Raw genomic sequence first — 17,960 nt, 5'->3', positions numbered from 1 at the left:
TAGCAAATTCCACAGGCTCACCACTGTCTGGGTGAAGAAATTTCTCCTCATCTCAGTCTTGAAAGTTATACCCCATATCCTTAGACTATGACCCCTGGTTCTGGACTCCCCCACCATCGGGAACATCCTTCCTGCATCTACCCTGTCAAGTTCTGTTAGAATTTTATAGGTTTCTATGAGATTCCCCCTCACTCTTCTGAACTCCAGCAAATATAATCCTAACTGACTCAATCTCTCCTCAAATGTCAGTCCCACCATCCCAGGAATCAGTCTGGTAAACCTTCGCAGCACTCCCTCTATATGCACATATACACCCAGGTCCCCCTGCTCCTGCACGCTCTTTAGAATTGTACCCTTTATTCTATATTATCTCTCCATGTTCTTCATACCAAAATGAATCACTTCACATTTCTCTGCATTGAACTTCATCTGCCACCTGCCAGCCATTCCACCAACTTGTCTATGTCCTTTTGAAGTTCCACACTATCCTCCTCACAGTTCACAGTGCTTCCAAGTTTTGTATCATCTGCAAACTGTGAAATTGTCATTAATACGTACAAGTCTAGGTCATTCATACATATTAGGAAAAGCAAGGGTCTCAGCATTGATCCCTGGGGAACTTCACAACAAACCTTCCTCCAGCCTGAAAAACATCCATTAACCACTACTCTTTGTTTCCTGTCACTCAGCCAATTTCATATCCATGTTGCTACTGTCCCTTTAATTCCATGAGCTATAAGTTTGCTCACAGGTCTGTTGTGTGACATTGTATCAAATGCCTTTTGAAAATCCATGTACACCACATCAACAGCATTGCCCTCATCAACCCTCTCTGTTACCTTCTCAAAAAATTCCAGCAAGTTAGTTAAACATGCTTTTCCCTTAAGTAATCCATGCTGGCTTTCCTTAATTAACTCGCATTTGTCCATGAGACTATTGATTTTGTCCCGAATTATTTTTTCTAGAAGTTTTCCCACCACCGAAGTTAAACTAACTGGCCTGTAGTTGCTGGGCTTATCTTTACACCCTTTTTTGCACAAGCATGTAATGTTTGCAATTCTCCAGTCCTCTGGCACCACCCGCAAGTCTAAGGAAGACTGTAAAATTATGGCCAGTCCCTCTGCAATTTCCACCCTCACTTCCCTCAGTATCCTTGGATGCATCTCATCTGGCCTCTTTCTTTCAATTGAGGAAATAATTGAGTCATCTCCCTGGTCCACTCTGCACTTGGCAATTTCATAGCCTCCGGGACTTTTTAATGGAAAACTGTGATCCTTGTGGGATGTATAGTAAGTGTAGAGCCTTGAGGGACACCTAGCTATACTAAATCACTTGCCCTAATTTTGTGCAATTTAAACTTTTTCTTTTTGGAGAAGTCACAAGAGCAGCTCTCTGGGATTCAGATGGTGGAATGGGCAAGGCTCCAGATAAGGAGTTGTTGTTGAAGCTATTATGGGGAGTTCCCAATACCTCAGTTAACAGGCCATTTAAGACTGAGAAAGGAGGAATTTCTTTACTCAGAGGGTGGTGAATCTTTGGAATTCTCTATCTCAGAGGGCTGTGGAAACTCAATCACTGAGCATGTTCAAGTCAGAGATCGATCGATTTCTGGATAATGACATCAGGGGATATGGGATCGTGGGGAAAAATGATGTAGAGATATAAGATCAGCTACGATCTGTTTGAATGGCGGAGCAGACTCAACAGGCTGAATGGCCTACGCCTGCTCCTATTTCCCATGTTCCTACTGATCACTGCCCAGTCACTTCTGCTGGAGTAGATGTCTAGCTGGACCTCAGGTGAGGTCAAGAGCAAACCCAGCTTTGATCTTGCAGTGTCTGAATGGCAACTGCTATCACACATGATACTTGGCAATTTGAATGAGGGACTAGTGAGCTCCAGGAGTCTCTGGAACTGCAGCCCAGCAGGGAGTCACACCTTTAGGGTAGGAAATGGGTAACAGTCATTATGCAGTACTTTACCTCTTGCTGCCTGATATACAGGTATGTGTATTGTGGACAGTCATATGGTTTTAATGAACACCTTGATCTTAAAATCATCACCCTCGTGTTCAAATCCTCCACGGCCTCACCCCTCCCCTTCTCTATAACCTCTTCCAGCTCTACAACCCTCTGAGCACTCTGCGTTCCTCCAAATCTGGCATCTTGAGCATCGTCAATTTTAGTCGCTCCACCATTGGTGGCCATGCTTTCAGCTGCCTAGTCCCAAAGCTCTGGAATTTCCCTGCCACTAAACCTCTCCAACTCTCTATCTCTCTCTCTCTCCCCCTTTTAAGGAACTCCTTTAAACCTACCTCTCTGCTCAAATGCTTGGTCACCTATCCTAATGTTTTCTTCTCTGGCTCGGTGTCTGTTTTTGTCTGATTATGCTCCTGGGGATGTTTTACTACATTAAAAGGTGCTATATCAATGCGAGTTGTTGTTGCTGACTAGATATCCACAGGAAGTCATTTTTCTTAATCACGCAGCCCATCTGAAACTGGATCAACCCAGCCAGCTTAGATGATGCAGATGCTTCATTCAAGTTGGAGCTGATTACGCAATATGGTGAGAATTGGCACTGGGAAACAGATCTGACTCACTCTGTTAGGGTTAAGCAAGCGGCTTTATTATATGAGGACTGAGAGACTTCACTTCTCAAAATAGAGGGAACTGCATCCAACTGCCATTAACTGGTTGTTCACCTTGGGTTGCCAACTCTGTTGGGACATATTCCTGGAGGTTTCATCACATGACCACCCACCTCCAATCACCCCGCCTGATCAAACATCCAATTTTTTTTAATCCTTTTCCGATCTTTTTATCACAACAAAGTGAAAATGAAAAAAAATATGCACAAATCTTTTTACTAGCCCTCTGATTTTTCTCCCGGGGTTGACCCCAGCAGCATCCTACAGATTAATCTTTCATTCCCGGAGACTCCAGGGCAGGCCAGGAGGGTTGGCAACCCCAGGTTCACCCATTCCTTGTTTGTGAGACGTCACTGGCACAGAGTGGCTGCTGTGGCCGCCCACTCAACAGTCACCGTACTCCGAAAGTAATTCCTTGTGAGAAGCGCCTTGAGACTTATCAAAACACAGTGAAGTTGCTCTATAAAGGCAAGCATTCCTTTCTTTATATAGACTGCCGAGGCCATTTCCTGTGAAGAAGGGGCTGAGCTGTAAAATTGTTTGTTGAGAAAGGTTTGTGGAATTCAACAACCACCTCAGCCACAGAAATGGTGACAGCAGCCTGTCCTTCAGTGACTTTGAGTGCATTGGAATCTTAGTTTAGTTTAATGATACAGCACTGAAACAGGCCCTTCGGCCCACCGCGTCTGTGCCGACCATCAACCACCCATTTACACTAATCCTACACTAATTCCATATTCCTACCACATCCCCCACACCTGTCCCTATATTTCCCTACCACCTACCTATACTAGGGGCATTTGCTAATGGCCAATTTACCTATCAACCTGCAAGTCTTTGGCATGTGGGAAGAAACCGGAGCACCCGGAGGAAACCCACGCAGACACAGGGAGAACTTGCAAACTCCACACAGGCAGTACCCGGAATTGAACCCGGGTCGCTGGAGCTGTGAGGCTGCGGTGCTAACCACTGCGCCACTGTGCCGCCCTAATCTTATCACATGTTATGTCCTTGTTCCTGTAAGGATCTGCGAGGCATCATATGGCTTCATTAACTTATGTCCATAGGAACTGTGAACTGTATGCTTCAGGAAACATAAGAATATAAGAAATAGCAGCAGGCCATTCGGCCCCTCAAGCCTGCCCCGCCATTCAATAAGACCATGGCTGATCTGCCCCAGGCCTCAATTCCTCTTTCATGCCAGCTCCTCATAGCCCTCAATTCCCCGATATTTCAAAAATCTATCGACCTCCTTTTTAAATACTTTCAGTGATCTAGCCTCCACAACTTTCTGGGGTAGAGAATTCCAGACATTCACTACACTCTGAGAGAAGAAATTCCTTCGCATCTCAGTTTTAAAGGAGTGTCCACTTATTCTGTAACTATGTCCCCTAGTTTGAGATTCCCCCATCAGTGGAAACATATTCTCAACATCTACCCTCAGAATCTTGTACGTTTCAATAGGATCACCTCTCATTCTTCTAAACTCGAATGAATAAAGGCCTAACCTGTTTAGCCGTTATTGATAAGTCAACCCCTTCATCCCAGGAATCAGCCTCGTGAATCTCTTTTGAACTGCCTCCAATGCCAGTATATCCTTTCTTAAATACGGGGACCAAAACTGTACACAGTACTCCAGGTGCGACCTGTACAGTTGTAACAAGACTTCTCTATTTTTAAAATCCAACCCCCTCACAATAAAGGCCAAAATTCCATTTGCCTTCTTAATTACTTGCTGCACCTGCATGCTAACGTTTTGTATTTCATGTACAAGAACATCCAGATCCCTGTGCTGCACTTTTTTGAGTCTCTCTCCATTTAAATAGTCTGCCTTTTGATTCTTCCTACCAAAGTGCACGACCTCACACTTTCCTACATTAAACTCCATCTGCCAAGTTTTTGCCCACTCACTCAACCTACCTTTATCCCCTTGCAGATTCCTTATGTCTTCATCACAACATGCCCTCCCACCTATTTTTGTATCATCAGCAAATTTAGATCTATTACACTCTGCCCCCTCCTCCAAGTCATTAATGTAGATAGTAAATAATTGAGGCCCTAGGACGGATCCTTGTGGCACTCCACTAGTTACGTCTTCCCAACCTAAAAAAGACCCATTAATCCCGACTCTGTCTTCTGTGTGTTAACCAATCCTCAATCCATGCTAATACATTACCCCCAATGCTGTGAGCTCCTATCTTGTGCAATAATCTTTTATGTGGCACCTTATCGAACGCCTTCTGGAAATCCAAATACACTACATCTACCGGTTCCCCTTTATCAACTCTGCTTGTTATACCCTCAAAGAACTCTAGCAAATTGGTCAAACATGATTTCCCTTTCACAAAACCATGTTGACTCTTTATGATTGCGTTAAGTTTTTCTAAATGTCCTGCTATTTCTTCCCAACGACCGATGTTAGGCTGACTGGCCTTAGTTTCCTGCTTTTTGTCTCCCTCCCTTCTTGAACAGGGGCGTCACATTAGTGGTTTTACAATCTGCTGGGACCCTCTCGGAATCCAGTGAGTTCTGGAATATTTGACCAATGCCTCCACTATCTCTGCAACCACTTCCTTTAAAACCCTTGGATGCAGGCCATAAGGTCCTGGCGACTTGTTTGCCTTTAGTCCCATTGGTTTGTCAAATACTTTGTCCCTCGTGATAGAGTCTGTTAGAAGATCCTTCCTCCCATAAGCGCTTGCCTGTAGCCCTGTATGGAACTGATCCATACAGACCAGTGGGAGTCAGGATTGATCCCATCCCGAGACTCTTGTGCTTAGCTCAGGCTGGTTAACAGGAAGGTTAGGCAATTGGCAATTAGCCCTAGACTAAGAAAAGAAAAAACTTGGTACAATAAGGCTGGATGTCTGGCCAGACTCATCTCTGATCTGTTGACGTGCGATTAATGCACAACCTCAGAATTTCAAGTAGCAGACATTAACTTAGAGAAACACATTTGTGGAAAGTGTTGAAATGATTTGAGCTCAAGAGATCTCACAACTTGACATGGACACAATCTGACACATCAGGGAGGGAGAGAAAAAGAAAGACCTGCATTTTTATAGCGCCTTTCACAGCTTCAGGGCATTCCAAAGTCACTTACAGCCAGTGAAGTACTGCTAAGGTGCAATAAAAACAAGAAATGCTGGAATCACTCAGCAGGTCTGGCAGCATCTGTGGAAAGAGAAGCAGAGTTAACGTTTCGGGTCAGTGACCCTTCTTCGGAACTGACAAATATTAGAAAAGTCACAGATTATAAGCAAGTGAGGTGGGGGTGGGGCAAGAGATAACAAAGGAGAAGGTGTAGATTGGACCAGGCCACATAGCTGACCAAAAGGTCACGGAGCAAAGGCAAACAAGGTGTACTGTTAAGGTGCAGTCACTGTTGTCATTTCAGAAATGCAGCAGCCAATTTGTGCACAGCAAGGTCCCACAAATGAAACAGTGATCAGATCATCTGTTTTAGATATTGGTTGAGAGATAAATATTGGTCAGGACAGCAGGGATAACTCCTCTGCACTTCTTCAAATCTTGGCATGGAATTTTTTACCTCTACCTAAGAGGGCAGTCAGGGCCTCAGTTTAACATCTCATCCAAAAGATGGCACCTCTGACAAGGCAGCACTCCCTCAATACTGTGCTGGAGTATCAGCTTAAGTTTCGGAAGTGGGACTTCTGACTCAGAAACAGGAAAGCTCCCAATTCAGCCACAGCTGATACTAGACAGGAAAAATTAACTAGAGTTCCTACTCCAGAACATTTCCCTGAGACTCCTGTTGGCAAATCTGTACATGGACAATGAGTTCAGCTGTGACGACTTCTACAATAACAGCAATGTGCATTTATATAGCAACTTTAACATAGTAAAACAAACTTTAACATAGTAAAACAGCTGAAGGAGCTTCACAGGAGCGTTATGAAACAAAATTTGACAAAGGACTACATAAGGAGATATTAGAAAATCAGGAGGCAAAAGGGAAGGAGGAACTTAAAACAATCACTATCATGAGAGAAAAGTAGTGGGAAAACTAATGGGACTAAAGGCTGTCACGTCCCCTGGACCTGATGGCCTGTATTTGAGGGTCTTAAAGGAAGTGGCAGGAGAAATAGTGGACGTTAATTGTGTATCAATTGTTTAATTATATGCAGGTGGAGGGTGTTAATTGGGGTCCAACTTGAGCACTTATAAAGAGACATTTACTGAGACTGGGGGTGGGTTTTGAATGAGGAGCTACATGTTTGTAATCCTTTTATCCTGCACAATAAATGTGAAACTGAGTAAAGATAGGCTCCAGCATCATCCTTCCACAACAAGATTTCTGGAATTTAAAAGTGGATGCATTAGTTGTAATCTTCCAAAATTCTCTAGAATCTGGAAAGGTCCCAGCGGATTGCAAAACCACAAATGTAACACCTCTGTTCAAGAAAGGTGTGGGGAAGGGGAGGGGGAGTGGTGAGAGCAGAAAGCAGGAAAATTGGAAAAATGTTGGAATCCATTACTAAAGAGGTAGTAGCAGGACATCTCGAAAATCACAATACAAACAGGCAGAGTCAACATGGTTTTGTGTAAGGGCAATCATATTTGACAAATTTATTAGAGTTCTTTGAGGATGTAACAAGGATAAAGGGGGACTAGTAGATGTAGTGTATTTGGATTTCCAAAAGGCAAACAATAAAGTACCTCATTAAAGGTTACTACACAAGATAAGAGCTCATGGTGTTGAGGGTGATATATTAACACGATAGTGGATTGGCTAACTAACAGGAAAAAGAGAGTTGGGATAAATGGGTCATTTTCAGGATGGCACACTGCAACTAATAGAATGCCACAGGGATCAGTGCTGGGACCTCAAATATTTACAATCTACATCAATGACTTGATGAAGGGACCGAGTGTATTATAGCCAAATTTGCTGATGTTACGAAGATAGGAAAGTAAATTGTGAGGATGATATAAAGTATCTGCAAAGGGTGGCGCAGTGGTTAGCACCGCAGCCTCACAGCTCCAGCGACCCGGGTTCAATTCTAGGTACTGCCTGTGCGGAGTTTGCAAGTTCTCCCTGTGACCGCGTGGGTTTTCGCCGGGTGCTCCGGTTTCCTCCCACCGCCAAAGACTTGCAGGTGATAGGTAAATTGGCCACTGTAAATTGCCCCACGAGTAGGTAGGTGGTAGGAGAATATGGGATTATTGTAGGGTTAGTATAAATGGGTGGTTCTTGGTCGGCACAGACTCGGTGGGCCGAAGGGCCTGTTACAGTGCTGTATCTCTAAATAAAAAAAATAAATAAATAAAAAAAGATCGGCTAAGTGAGTGGGCAAACATTTGGCAGATGGAGTTCAGTGTGGGAAAATGTGAGGTCATCCACTTTGGCAGGAAGAATAAAACAGCAAAATATTACTTAAATGGAGAGAGACTGCAGAATGCTGCGGTACAGAGGGACCTGGGTGTCCTTGTACATGAATCAGAAAATGTCAGCATGCAGGTACGGCAAGTAATTAGGAAGGCAAATGGAATGTTAGCCTTTAGTGCAAGAGGGATGGAGTATAAAAGTATGGAAGTCTTGCTACAACTGTACAGGGTGTTGGTGAGACAGCATCTGAAGTACGACGTACAGTTTTGGCCTCCTTATTTAAGGAGAGATATACTTGCATTGGAAGCAGTTCAGAGAAGATTCACTAGGCTGATTCCTGGGATGAAGGGGTTGTTTTATGAGGAAAGATTGAGCAGGTTGGGCCTACACTCATTGGAGTTTAGAAGAATGAGAACTGTTCTTATTGAAACGTATAAGATTCTGAGGGGGCTGGACAGGGTGGATGCTGAGAGGATTTTTCCCCTCGTGGGGGCATCTAGAACTAGGGGGCACAGTTTCAAAGTAAGGGGTCTCCCTTTTAAGATTGAAATGAGGAAGAATTTCTTTTCTCAGAGGATTGTCCGTGTTTAGAATTCTCTTTTTCAGTGAGCAGTGGAGGCTGAGTCATTGAATATATTTAAGACAGATTTGTGATTGACAAGGGAGTCAAGGGTTATGGGGGGAGCAAGCAGGAAAGTGGAGTTGAGGCCACAATCAGATTAGCTATGATCTTATTGGACGGTGGAACAGGCTGAAGGGGCTGAATGGCCTAGTCCTGCTCCTACTTTTTATGTTCTTATATTATTATTAGGACAGTTGACTAAAAAACTTGGTCAAGGAGGTAGGTTTTAAGGAGCATCTTAAAGGAGGAGACAAAATTAGTGAGACGGAAACATTTAGGGAGGGAATTCCAGAATTTAGGGCCTTGGCAGCTGAAGGCACCGCCACCAATGATGGGAGCATTGAAAATTGGGGATGTGCAAGAGGCCGGAATTGGGAAGTTGAAAAGTGTGTCAGCACTCACTATCTTTAACAACAAAAAATAGAATTAAAGAAGTCTTCTCTCAACAAAGATCACGCTTTGGCAACAGAACACACTGCGTGCAACAACATAAAGCTTCTTTCTTCCTCCCAAACTCTGATTAAATCTAACTAGGCCCTTTCTTATCTTACTGCACAAAGATTAAATGCTGGCAGGTCTCTCACTGCCTCTTCAGTGTTGGAGCATTGCAGAAAATGATCATGTGGCTAAATGACTTTCATGGAAGTAGCTCTGTGAGAGGCACTCTTGCCTCTGAGTCAGGAGATTGTGGGTTTACATCCCATTCCAGAGGCTTAAGCACATTGACACACCCAAGGAGTGCTGCACCGTTGCTGGCACATGAGGTATGGATGTAAAGGATCCCATGGCACTATTGCAAGAAGAGCAAGGGGAGTCCTGGCCAATATTTATCCCTCAACCAACATCTAAACATCAGATGATCTGGCCATTTATCTCATTGCTGTTTGTGGTCTGTGTGAAATTGGTTGCTGCATTTCCTACATTACAACAGTGGCTGCTCTTCAACATTAATTCACTGGCTGTAAAATGCTTAGTAACCTTCTCGGGTTTTTGAACACAGTGAGTTGTTCTGCCTGAAAGGGTGGTGGAAGCAAATTCAGTCGTAGCTTTAAAAAGGGAATTGGATAAATACTTGGGGGGAAAAATTGGCAGGGCTATGGTGAAGGAGCAGGGAGATGGGAATAATTGGATAGCTCTTTTAAAGAGTCAACACAGGCCCAATGGGCCGAATGGCCTCCTTCTGTGCTGTATAATTCTATGATTCTATGTTGTACTCGTGGGGAAATGCAGGAACTCACAACATTCTTACTCTGAGATACAATTGCTACCAAATGAGCCGAACAGTCCAGATCATAATAACTTGCTGCGTAAAACATTCTCCTCAATTCCTCTATCGTTCTTTTGCCGATCGCTTTAAATCAATGTTTTCTGGTTCCCGATCTTTCTGCCAGTGGAAACAGTTTTTCCTTATTTACTCTATCAAAACCCCTCATGATTTTGAATAGCTCTATTAAATCTTAGGCACATAGGAACATAGGAGCAGGAGTAGGCCATTCAGCCCTTCGAGCCTGCTCTGCCATTCTAGATCATGACTGATCGTCTACCTCAATGCCAGGTTCCCGCACTATCCCCATATCCTTTTGTTACGACCAGTTGAGAAAGAGGTGTAGGGTTCTGTTTAATGAGTCATTTCCTCACTCCAACAACAGTTAAAAATCAATGTTCATGACAAAATTGACATGCAGGTGGGGGCCTAGCGTAGAACCATAGAAAAATTACAGCACAGAAGGAGGCCATTCAGCCCCTCGTGTCCGTGGTGGCTGAAAATCTAGCTGCCCAATCTAATTCCACTTTCCAGCACTTGGTCCACAGCCTCGCAGGTTACGGCACTTCAGGTACATGTCCAGGTACCTTTTAAAAGAAATGAGGGTTTCTGCCTCCACCACCATTCCTGGCAGAGAATTCCAGACACCCACCACCCTCTAATCCTTCCACCAATCACCTTAAATCTGTACCCCTCGGTAACTGACCTCTCTGCTGGGGGCAACAGGTCTTTCCTGTCTACTCTATCTAGGCCCCTCATAATTTTGTACACCTCAATTAAGGGGTGAGGGGGAAGGGTGGAATAGTGTTGGGGAGGGAGATTGGGGGTGAGGGGAGGACTGGAGGTGTCAGGGGGAGGTGTGGGGGAGCAGGGAGGGAGTTTGGGGGTGAGGGGAGGGGTGGAGGTGTGTGGGGGAGGGTCTTTGGGGGAAGGGTAGAATAGCGTGGGGGATGAGATGTGGGGAGAGCAGGGAGTAGTAGAAGGGGCTTTGGGGTAGTAGGAGGGGGTTTGGGGTAGTGGGAGGGGGTTTGGGGGCAGAAGGGGGGGTTGGGGATGGGGAGGGGTTTGGGAATGGGGAGGGGGTTTGGGGATGGGAGAGGGGTTTAGGGGAGTGGTTTGGGGATGGGAGAGGGGTTTCGGGGAGGGGGTTTGGGGATGGGGATGCCTCTGTGTCAGTGGAGTTACAGAGGTGAAGCAGTTGAATCCTCACTGGATAAAGTGAAGGTTTCATGTTACCGGGGTGAGGGGGTCGCGTGGTAGGTGCAGCCAATACACTGAAGTCAGGTCGGAAAGCTCCTTACTCTGTGATGAGAAGGGGATAGGACTGTCACAGTGAATGCGGGAACCAAACAGGTTAAATGACCTCCTGTTCCCAAAAAGAGATCTGGTCGGAATGTGTCCATGTTTATTTTTGAACAGTATCTTGCCCCTGCCTAACATTTCTGCTCCAGAGTTCCCAACCATGCTGCAAAACTCCTTACTTAAACTGAAATATACTTTCGCACAAAAGGGAAAATAGAGGAATCAGAAACATTGCAAAGCAAAACAGAGCTGCCTGTTACTGATTAGTTGAAAGCTGGGAGCCTGATGGTAACACTCACAGGGGTAAATATTCTGCTCCATTACCTGGTTTGAACCCAGTTCATATTTATGGGGGGAGTCACAACATTGAATGACATCTCTCTGCATCTCATCAGAAGCCAGCTCTATACACTGACAGCACACAGCATGGAGTCGGAACACAAGTCACTCCCAGAAACGAGAACAACATCGAATCACATTTTAGGGAATTGAAAGAAGAATTGTGTCTGCACTAAAAAAGATCAGTCGCTGAAAGAAAATGGCCTGGTTGAATAATAAAACTGTTGTGGGAGCTTAGGGCAAGGTGGTGTGTCCCTGTGTTACAGCTGATAGAACATGACAGATCAACTGCGCTTAAAGAAGACAGTCTACCTTCAACAGGCTTTTAATAAAGCCAGCACTGAACCTTCCTTCGCATTCAGCAAACAAGAAAAGAAAATGAGATTAATATTTACCCGTGAAAGGCTTTAAATGTAAATACTTCTCCTGTTCTGGGTCAGACAGCACTTCGGATGCAACTGCCTGCCTTGTATATCAGCCCAGTCTATATATATCTAGCTGTGGAGGGGGCAGGGCATAGTTTCGCCTTGGCTGAATTATACAGCAACAAGTCACCCAGGGAATTGATACCAGAGGTTTGTAAAGAGCCCTCCTCCCTCGCCTGACACTGGCACCGCCCCTGCCAAAAACAAAGGGGAGAAAAGCTAAGCAGCCAGGCAGTGCCGCCTTTACATTGTAGCCTTCCTTTTCAGGCAGCAGTACCCCTGGGATGTGCTGATGTGGTCGTTCTGCTCAGGTTTAGACTGCAATAGCAGCAGCGCCAGGAACATCTCACTGACTTCAATCTCCAGCTGCAGAGGAAGGGTGTGTGATCAGGCCAAGCGATAGGGAAACCATGAAACTGCCTGAAGGGGAATCTCTGTTCCCGCAAACAGTACACGCCCAAAGTCTGTTATCATCTAAAAAAACACTCGGTTCCAATGCTTCCATGAAAAGTCAAATACGGATCCGATTTTCTCCTTCATGCAGATGCTGATTTGAGCTGAGGGCACAGTCCCATGGAGGTTGGCCCTGGCCCTGTGTGAGCCAAGGCAGCTGGCGTTTGGCTATTCAACCACAGTAGGCAGCACCAAGCCTGTTCTCACCAATGTCCATGGGCCAGTGAAGGGGTTTAAGCTGGTGCAGTGTACACTAACTGTGTGTTTCTGTGAGGGAAAGCCCGGAATGATGACAATAGTATTTTTTGTGTGTGAGCACAAGTGTAAATAAATAAATAAATATGACCAATTATCACTTAAAGGCGCTGACTGATGGTGGCATACAGTTCCACAGGCACTATCGGTACTCCGACGCCTCATCAAATTCTCCATATATATAATCATAGAATGAGACAGCAAAGAAGGAGGCCATTCGGCCCATTGTGCCTGTGCTGGCTCATTGGTAGACCTATCCAATTAATCCCACTCCCCTGCTCTTTCCCCCTCGTCCAGTCATTTTTCTTTTCCCTTCATGTATCTATCCAATTTCCATTTGACTATTATTGAATCTGCTTCCAGCATCCTTTAACCCCAGCTTCTCCAGTTTCTCTGTATAACTGAAGTCCCTCATCCCTGCTACCATTCTAGTGAATCTTTTCTGCACCCTCTCCAATACCTTGACATCCTTCCCTAAAGTGCAGTGCCCAGAATTGGACACAATGTTCCAGCTGAGGTCTAACCAATGTTTTATAAAAGTTTAGCACAACTTCCTTGTTTTTGTACACTATTCCCCCATTAATAAAGCCGAGGATCCCAGATGCTTTCTTTTAATAGCATGTCAGTCTACTCAAGGTACGTCAGCAGGTTATTCCACCATGTTCAGCATCACAACGAGATCCAATCCTGTTCTCACTCGACGTTCATACTGCACCGAGCTGTGGGTCGAGGTGTCCTTTACTCAGTGTGATCATTTCTGCCTGTTCCAGGCGAGCTGCCGGTGCCTGCAGCCAGCCCCTCCGCAAGACGGAATTTAGAGCCGCTTGCTTCGTTGGAAAGAGATAACTCCCGGGAGGACAGTGGAGGGCGTTGGAGGCGGAGGGGGAGGGGGAGAGGAGGGCTCCTTACCCGGAATGATTGAAAACTGGGGCCCTAGGATTTTGCAATAAGACCAATATCTGCATAGATTGGGCATAGACTGTCCCACAACTAAACTCATATGCTTCGAGCCTGTTTTACACCCAAAGATAGGTCACAACGTATACCAATTTCTACATGAGAGATGGGGCTGGGGGACTGGAAGGTTCAGACTGGGACACCAAGCTGGAAGAGATCTAAGAAATAGGGTGGTGCAAATCCATGGAGGGTTCTGTAGCTGAGGACCCAGAGTTTACAATAAGTATTGTGGGGGGGTTGGTGGGAGTCAGTAGAAGTCAATTAAGACAGGGCCCAAAAGGTGAGTGGAACCTATTATGGGACAGGGTGTGGAGGAAGTTGGGAGTTTACCTTTGGAGTGTCATATGAGTACACTAAACACACAAGAGAGTAATTAATATTCAGCTTCACAACAGCCAAACCTCAAAGGAAAACAGTACAACATTATAACCTGCGGCTTTGTAATATAAGCTAATTAAGTTATACAGTATGGTGTAAACAGAGCGTGCTGTTGCTACTGAGTTCCAATACCTGCTTAAGAGTTACTTTAGAGTCAACAGATGTGAATAATGCCGCTGACTCCATATTTCTCTTTCTCAACACAGGTAAAGGCAGTGACATTTTAATGTTAATAACGAGGCAGTCGGCTTTCCACTTGCATCGCAACATTAAAATTGAGAGTTTAAAAGGCTCCCAGGCAGTCAAATGGACTCACTTCCACCTTCACTACATTACCACTCGATCTCCCTAGCTCACTCTCACTGATACGGAAACCCGGATTTGCAATTTCAACGCTGTGCTGCTGGACCTCCAATACTTTGTTTGGCAGCCTCTAGAGCTCCACTGTATGTAAACTTCAACACCCTTGTATCCGATCCCATTCTAATTCCTGCCCTTGCTAACTTTTTTTTATTCATTCATGGGATGCTGGCCAGGCCAGCATTTATTGCCCACCCCTAATTGCCCTTGAGAAGGTGGTGGTGGTGAGCTGCCTTCTTGAACCGCTGCAGTCCATGTGAGGTAGGTACACCCACAGTGCTGTTAGGAAGGGAGTTCCAGGATTTTGACCCAACGACAGTGAAGGAACGGCGATATAGTTCCAAGTCAGGATGGTGTGTGACTTGGAGGGGAACTTGCAGGTAGCGGTGTTCCCATGCATTTGCTGCCCTTGTTCTTCTAGTTGGTAGAGGTCGCAGGTTTGGAAGACGCTGTCTAAGGAGCCTTGGTGCAGTGCATTTTGTAGATGGTACACACTGCTGCCACTGTGCGTCGGTGGTGGAGGGAGTGAATGTTTGTGGATGGCGTGCCAATCAAGCAGGCTGCTTTGTCCTGGGTGGTGTCGAGCTTCTTGAGTGTTGTTGGAGCTACACACATCCAGACAAGTGGAGAGTATTCCATCACACTCCTGACTTGTGCCTTGTAGATGGTGGACAGGCTTTGGGGAGTCAGGAGGTGAGTTACTTGCCTCAGGATTCCTAGCCTCTGACCTGCCCTTGTAGCCAGAATATTTATATGGCTATTCCAGTTCAGTTTCTGGTCAATGGTAACCCCTAGGCTGTTGATAGTGGGGGATTCAGCGATCGTAATGCCATTGAATGTCAAGGGGAGATGGTTAGATTCTCCCTTGTTGGAGATGGTCATTGCCTGGCACGTGTTGTGTGAATTTTACTTGCCACTGATCAACCCAAGCCTGGATATTGTCCAGGTCTTGCTACATTTCTACATGGACTGCTTCAGTATCTGAGGAGTCTCGAATGGTGCTGAATATTGTACAATCATCAGCGAACATCCCCACTTCTGACCTTATGATTGAAGGAAGGTCATTGATGAAGCAGCTGAAGATGGTTGGGCCTAGGACACTACCCTGAGGAACACCTGCAGTGATGTTCTGGAGCTCAGATGATTGACCTCCAACAAACACAACCACCTTCCTTTGTGCTAGGTATGATTCCAATCAGCAGAGAGTTTTCCCCCTGATTCCCATTAACTTCAGTTTTGCTGTCATTAGCTCCCATCATCCATGGCCTTGATTCACCCTACCTCAGCGATCTCCCCCGGCCCTACATTCCAACACCCAACTATACTGATTCTGGTCTGCTGTATATGGCCCTCTTCCTTCCCCTCTGTCCTACTGGTCATTTTTTTTTTTAAGAGATGCAGCACTGAAACAGGCCCTTCGGCCCACCGAATCTGTGCCGACCATCAACCACCCATTTATACTAATCCTACACTAATCCCATATTCCCACCTGTCCCTATATCCCCCTACCACCTACCTACACTAGGGGCAATTTATAATGGCCAATTAACCTATCAACCTGCAAGTCTTTGGTGGTGGGAGGAAACCGGAGCACCCGGCGAAAACCCACACAGACACAGGGAGAACTTGCAAACTCCGCACAGGCAGTACCCAGAATTGAACCCGGGTCCCTGGAGCTGTGAGGCTGCGGTGCTAATCACTGCGCCACTGTGCCGCCCATTTCCTGTTACTTCTTTCCCACTCCAGCTTGGTATCCTCGGATCTCCTTTATTTGTATGAAGGTATCTGACACTGGGATTTGGTTCTTCAGGCATCAACAATCCTCCACTACTTCATCCAAGGTGGCCAGTTCTTTATGCATGAGTCTCGACAATGAGTGTCGGCAGGTGATTGAGCCTACTTGCTGTTTTCAAAAATGTCCACATGTGACCTTTCCAAGAAGGGTCACTGAATAGCATCAAGAGTGAGAACCTGGCTCATTTTTGTGTGTGTGTGTGCGTGCGTGTGTACGTGCGTGCGTGCGTGTATGTATATTTAATTAGATGGGTCCACAGTTATATAAAGAGACTGGAGAAACTGGGGTTGTTCCCCTTCACAGTGTGAAGGCTAAATGGAGATTTGATAGAGGTGTTTAAAATTATGAAGGGTTTAAGATAGAGTAAATAAAAAGAAACTGTTTTCAACAGTCGAAATGTCAATAAGATGGCACAGATTGAAGGTGACTGGCAAAAAGAACCAGAGGCAACAGGGTGGTACAGTGGCGAAGTGGTTAGCACCGCAGCCTCACAGCTCCAGCGACCCGGGTTCAATTCTGGGTACTGCCTGTGTGGAGTTTGCAAGTTCTCCCTGTGTCTGCGTGGGTTTTCTCCGGGTGCTCCGGTTTCCTCCCACAAGCCAAAAGACTTGCAGGTTGGTAGGTAAATTGGCTATTATAAATTGCCCCTAGTATAGGTAGGTGGTAGGGAAATATAGGGACAGGTGGGGATGTGGTAGGAATATGGGATTAATGTAGGATTAGTATAAATGTGTGGTTGATGGTCGGCACAGACTCGGTGGGACGAAGGGCCTGTTTCAGTGCTGTATCACTAAACTAAACATGAACAAAGAACAAAGAACAGTACAGCACAGGAACAGGCCATTTGGCCCTTCAAGCCTGCGCCGATCTTGATGCCTGCCTAAACTAACACCTTCTGCTCTTCCGGGGCCCATATCCCTCGATTCCCATCCTATTCATGTATTTGTCAAGATGCCTCTTAAACGTTGCTATCGTACCTGCTTCCACCACTTCCTCCGGCAGCAAGTTCCAGGCACTCACCACCCTCTGTGTAAAGAACTTGGCTCGCACATCCCCTCTAAACCTTTGCCCCTCTCACCTTAAACCTATGTCCCCGAGTAACTGACTCTTCCACCCTGGGAAAAAGCTTCTGACTATCCACTCTGTCCATGCCACTCATAACTTTGTAAACCTCTATCATGTCGCCCCTCCACCTCCGTCGTTCCAGTGAAAGCAATCTGAGTTTATCCAACCTCTCCTCATAGCTAATGCCCTCCAGACCAGGCAACATCCTGGTAAACCTCTTCTGTACCCTCTCCAAAGCCTCCACGTCCTTCTGGTAGTGTGGCGACCAGAATTGCATGCAATATTCTAAGTGTGGCCTAACTAAGGTTCTGTACAGCTGCAGCATGACTTGCCAATATCGATGAAGGCAAGCATGCCGTATACCTTTTCTTGAAGAAAAGCATTTTTATGCAACAATTGGTTAGGATTTGGAATGCACTGTCTGATTGGTTGGTGAAAACAGATTCAATATGTCCTTCAAAAAGGAATTAGAGAAATACTTGAAGGGGAAAAAATTGCAGGGATATGGGGAAGAGCGAGAGAGTGGGACCACCTGGATTGGTCTTTGAAAGAGCCAGCGCAGACTCGATGGGCTGAACGGCCACCTTCTGTGCTGTACAATTCGATGATTAATAAAAGCTTACTATGGCGATGAAACCAGCTAACTCAGCACAAAATCACAGGGTAGTTTAGTGATAGAGTGCAGTGACTCCAACATGCATTGCCATTGGGAGGTAGGTTCCCTACACAGTAGATTCACAATCTT

At 45.5% G+C, this 17,960-nt stretch overlaps 1 protein-coding gene across 2 annotated transcripts in view; it reads right to left on the bottom strand.

Annotated features, from left to right (window-relative positions):
• Window positions 1–17,960, bottom strand: part of LOC137347642 (adenylate kinase isoenzyme 1-like) — a 165,645-nt gene that overhangs the window by 63,613 nt on the left and 84,072 nt on the right. Inside the window, exon 1 of one of the 2 annotated variants that reach the window (XM_068012266.1) lies at window positions 11,923–12,011. The exons of the other annotated variant lie outside the window; for it this stretch is intronic. The gene's annotated coding sequence lies outside the window, so the exon portion shown is untranslated. Of the gene's footprint in view, window positions 1–11,922; window positions 12,012–17,960 lie in introns of those variants that run through there. 2 annotated transcript variants of the gene reach the window in all.

Source organism: Heterodontus francisci, chromosome 32, assembly GCF_036365525.1.
Source record: "Heterodontus francisci isolate sHetFra1 chromosome 32, sHetFra1.hap1, whole genome shotgun sequence".
Lineage (NCBI taxonomy): Eukaryota > Metazoa > Chordata > Chondrichthyes > Heterodontiformes > Heterodontidae > Heterodontus > Heterodontus francisci.
Note: the sequence above shows the minus strand (reverse complement) of the source record. Positions and strands in the feature narration are given on the sequence as shown.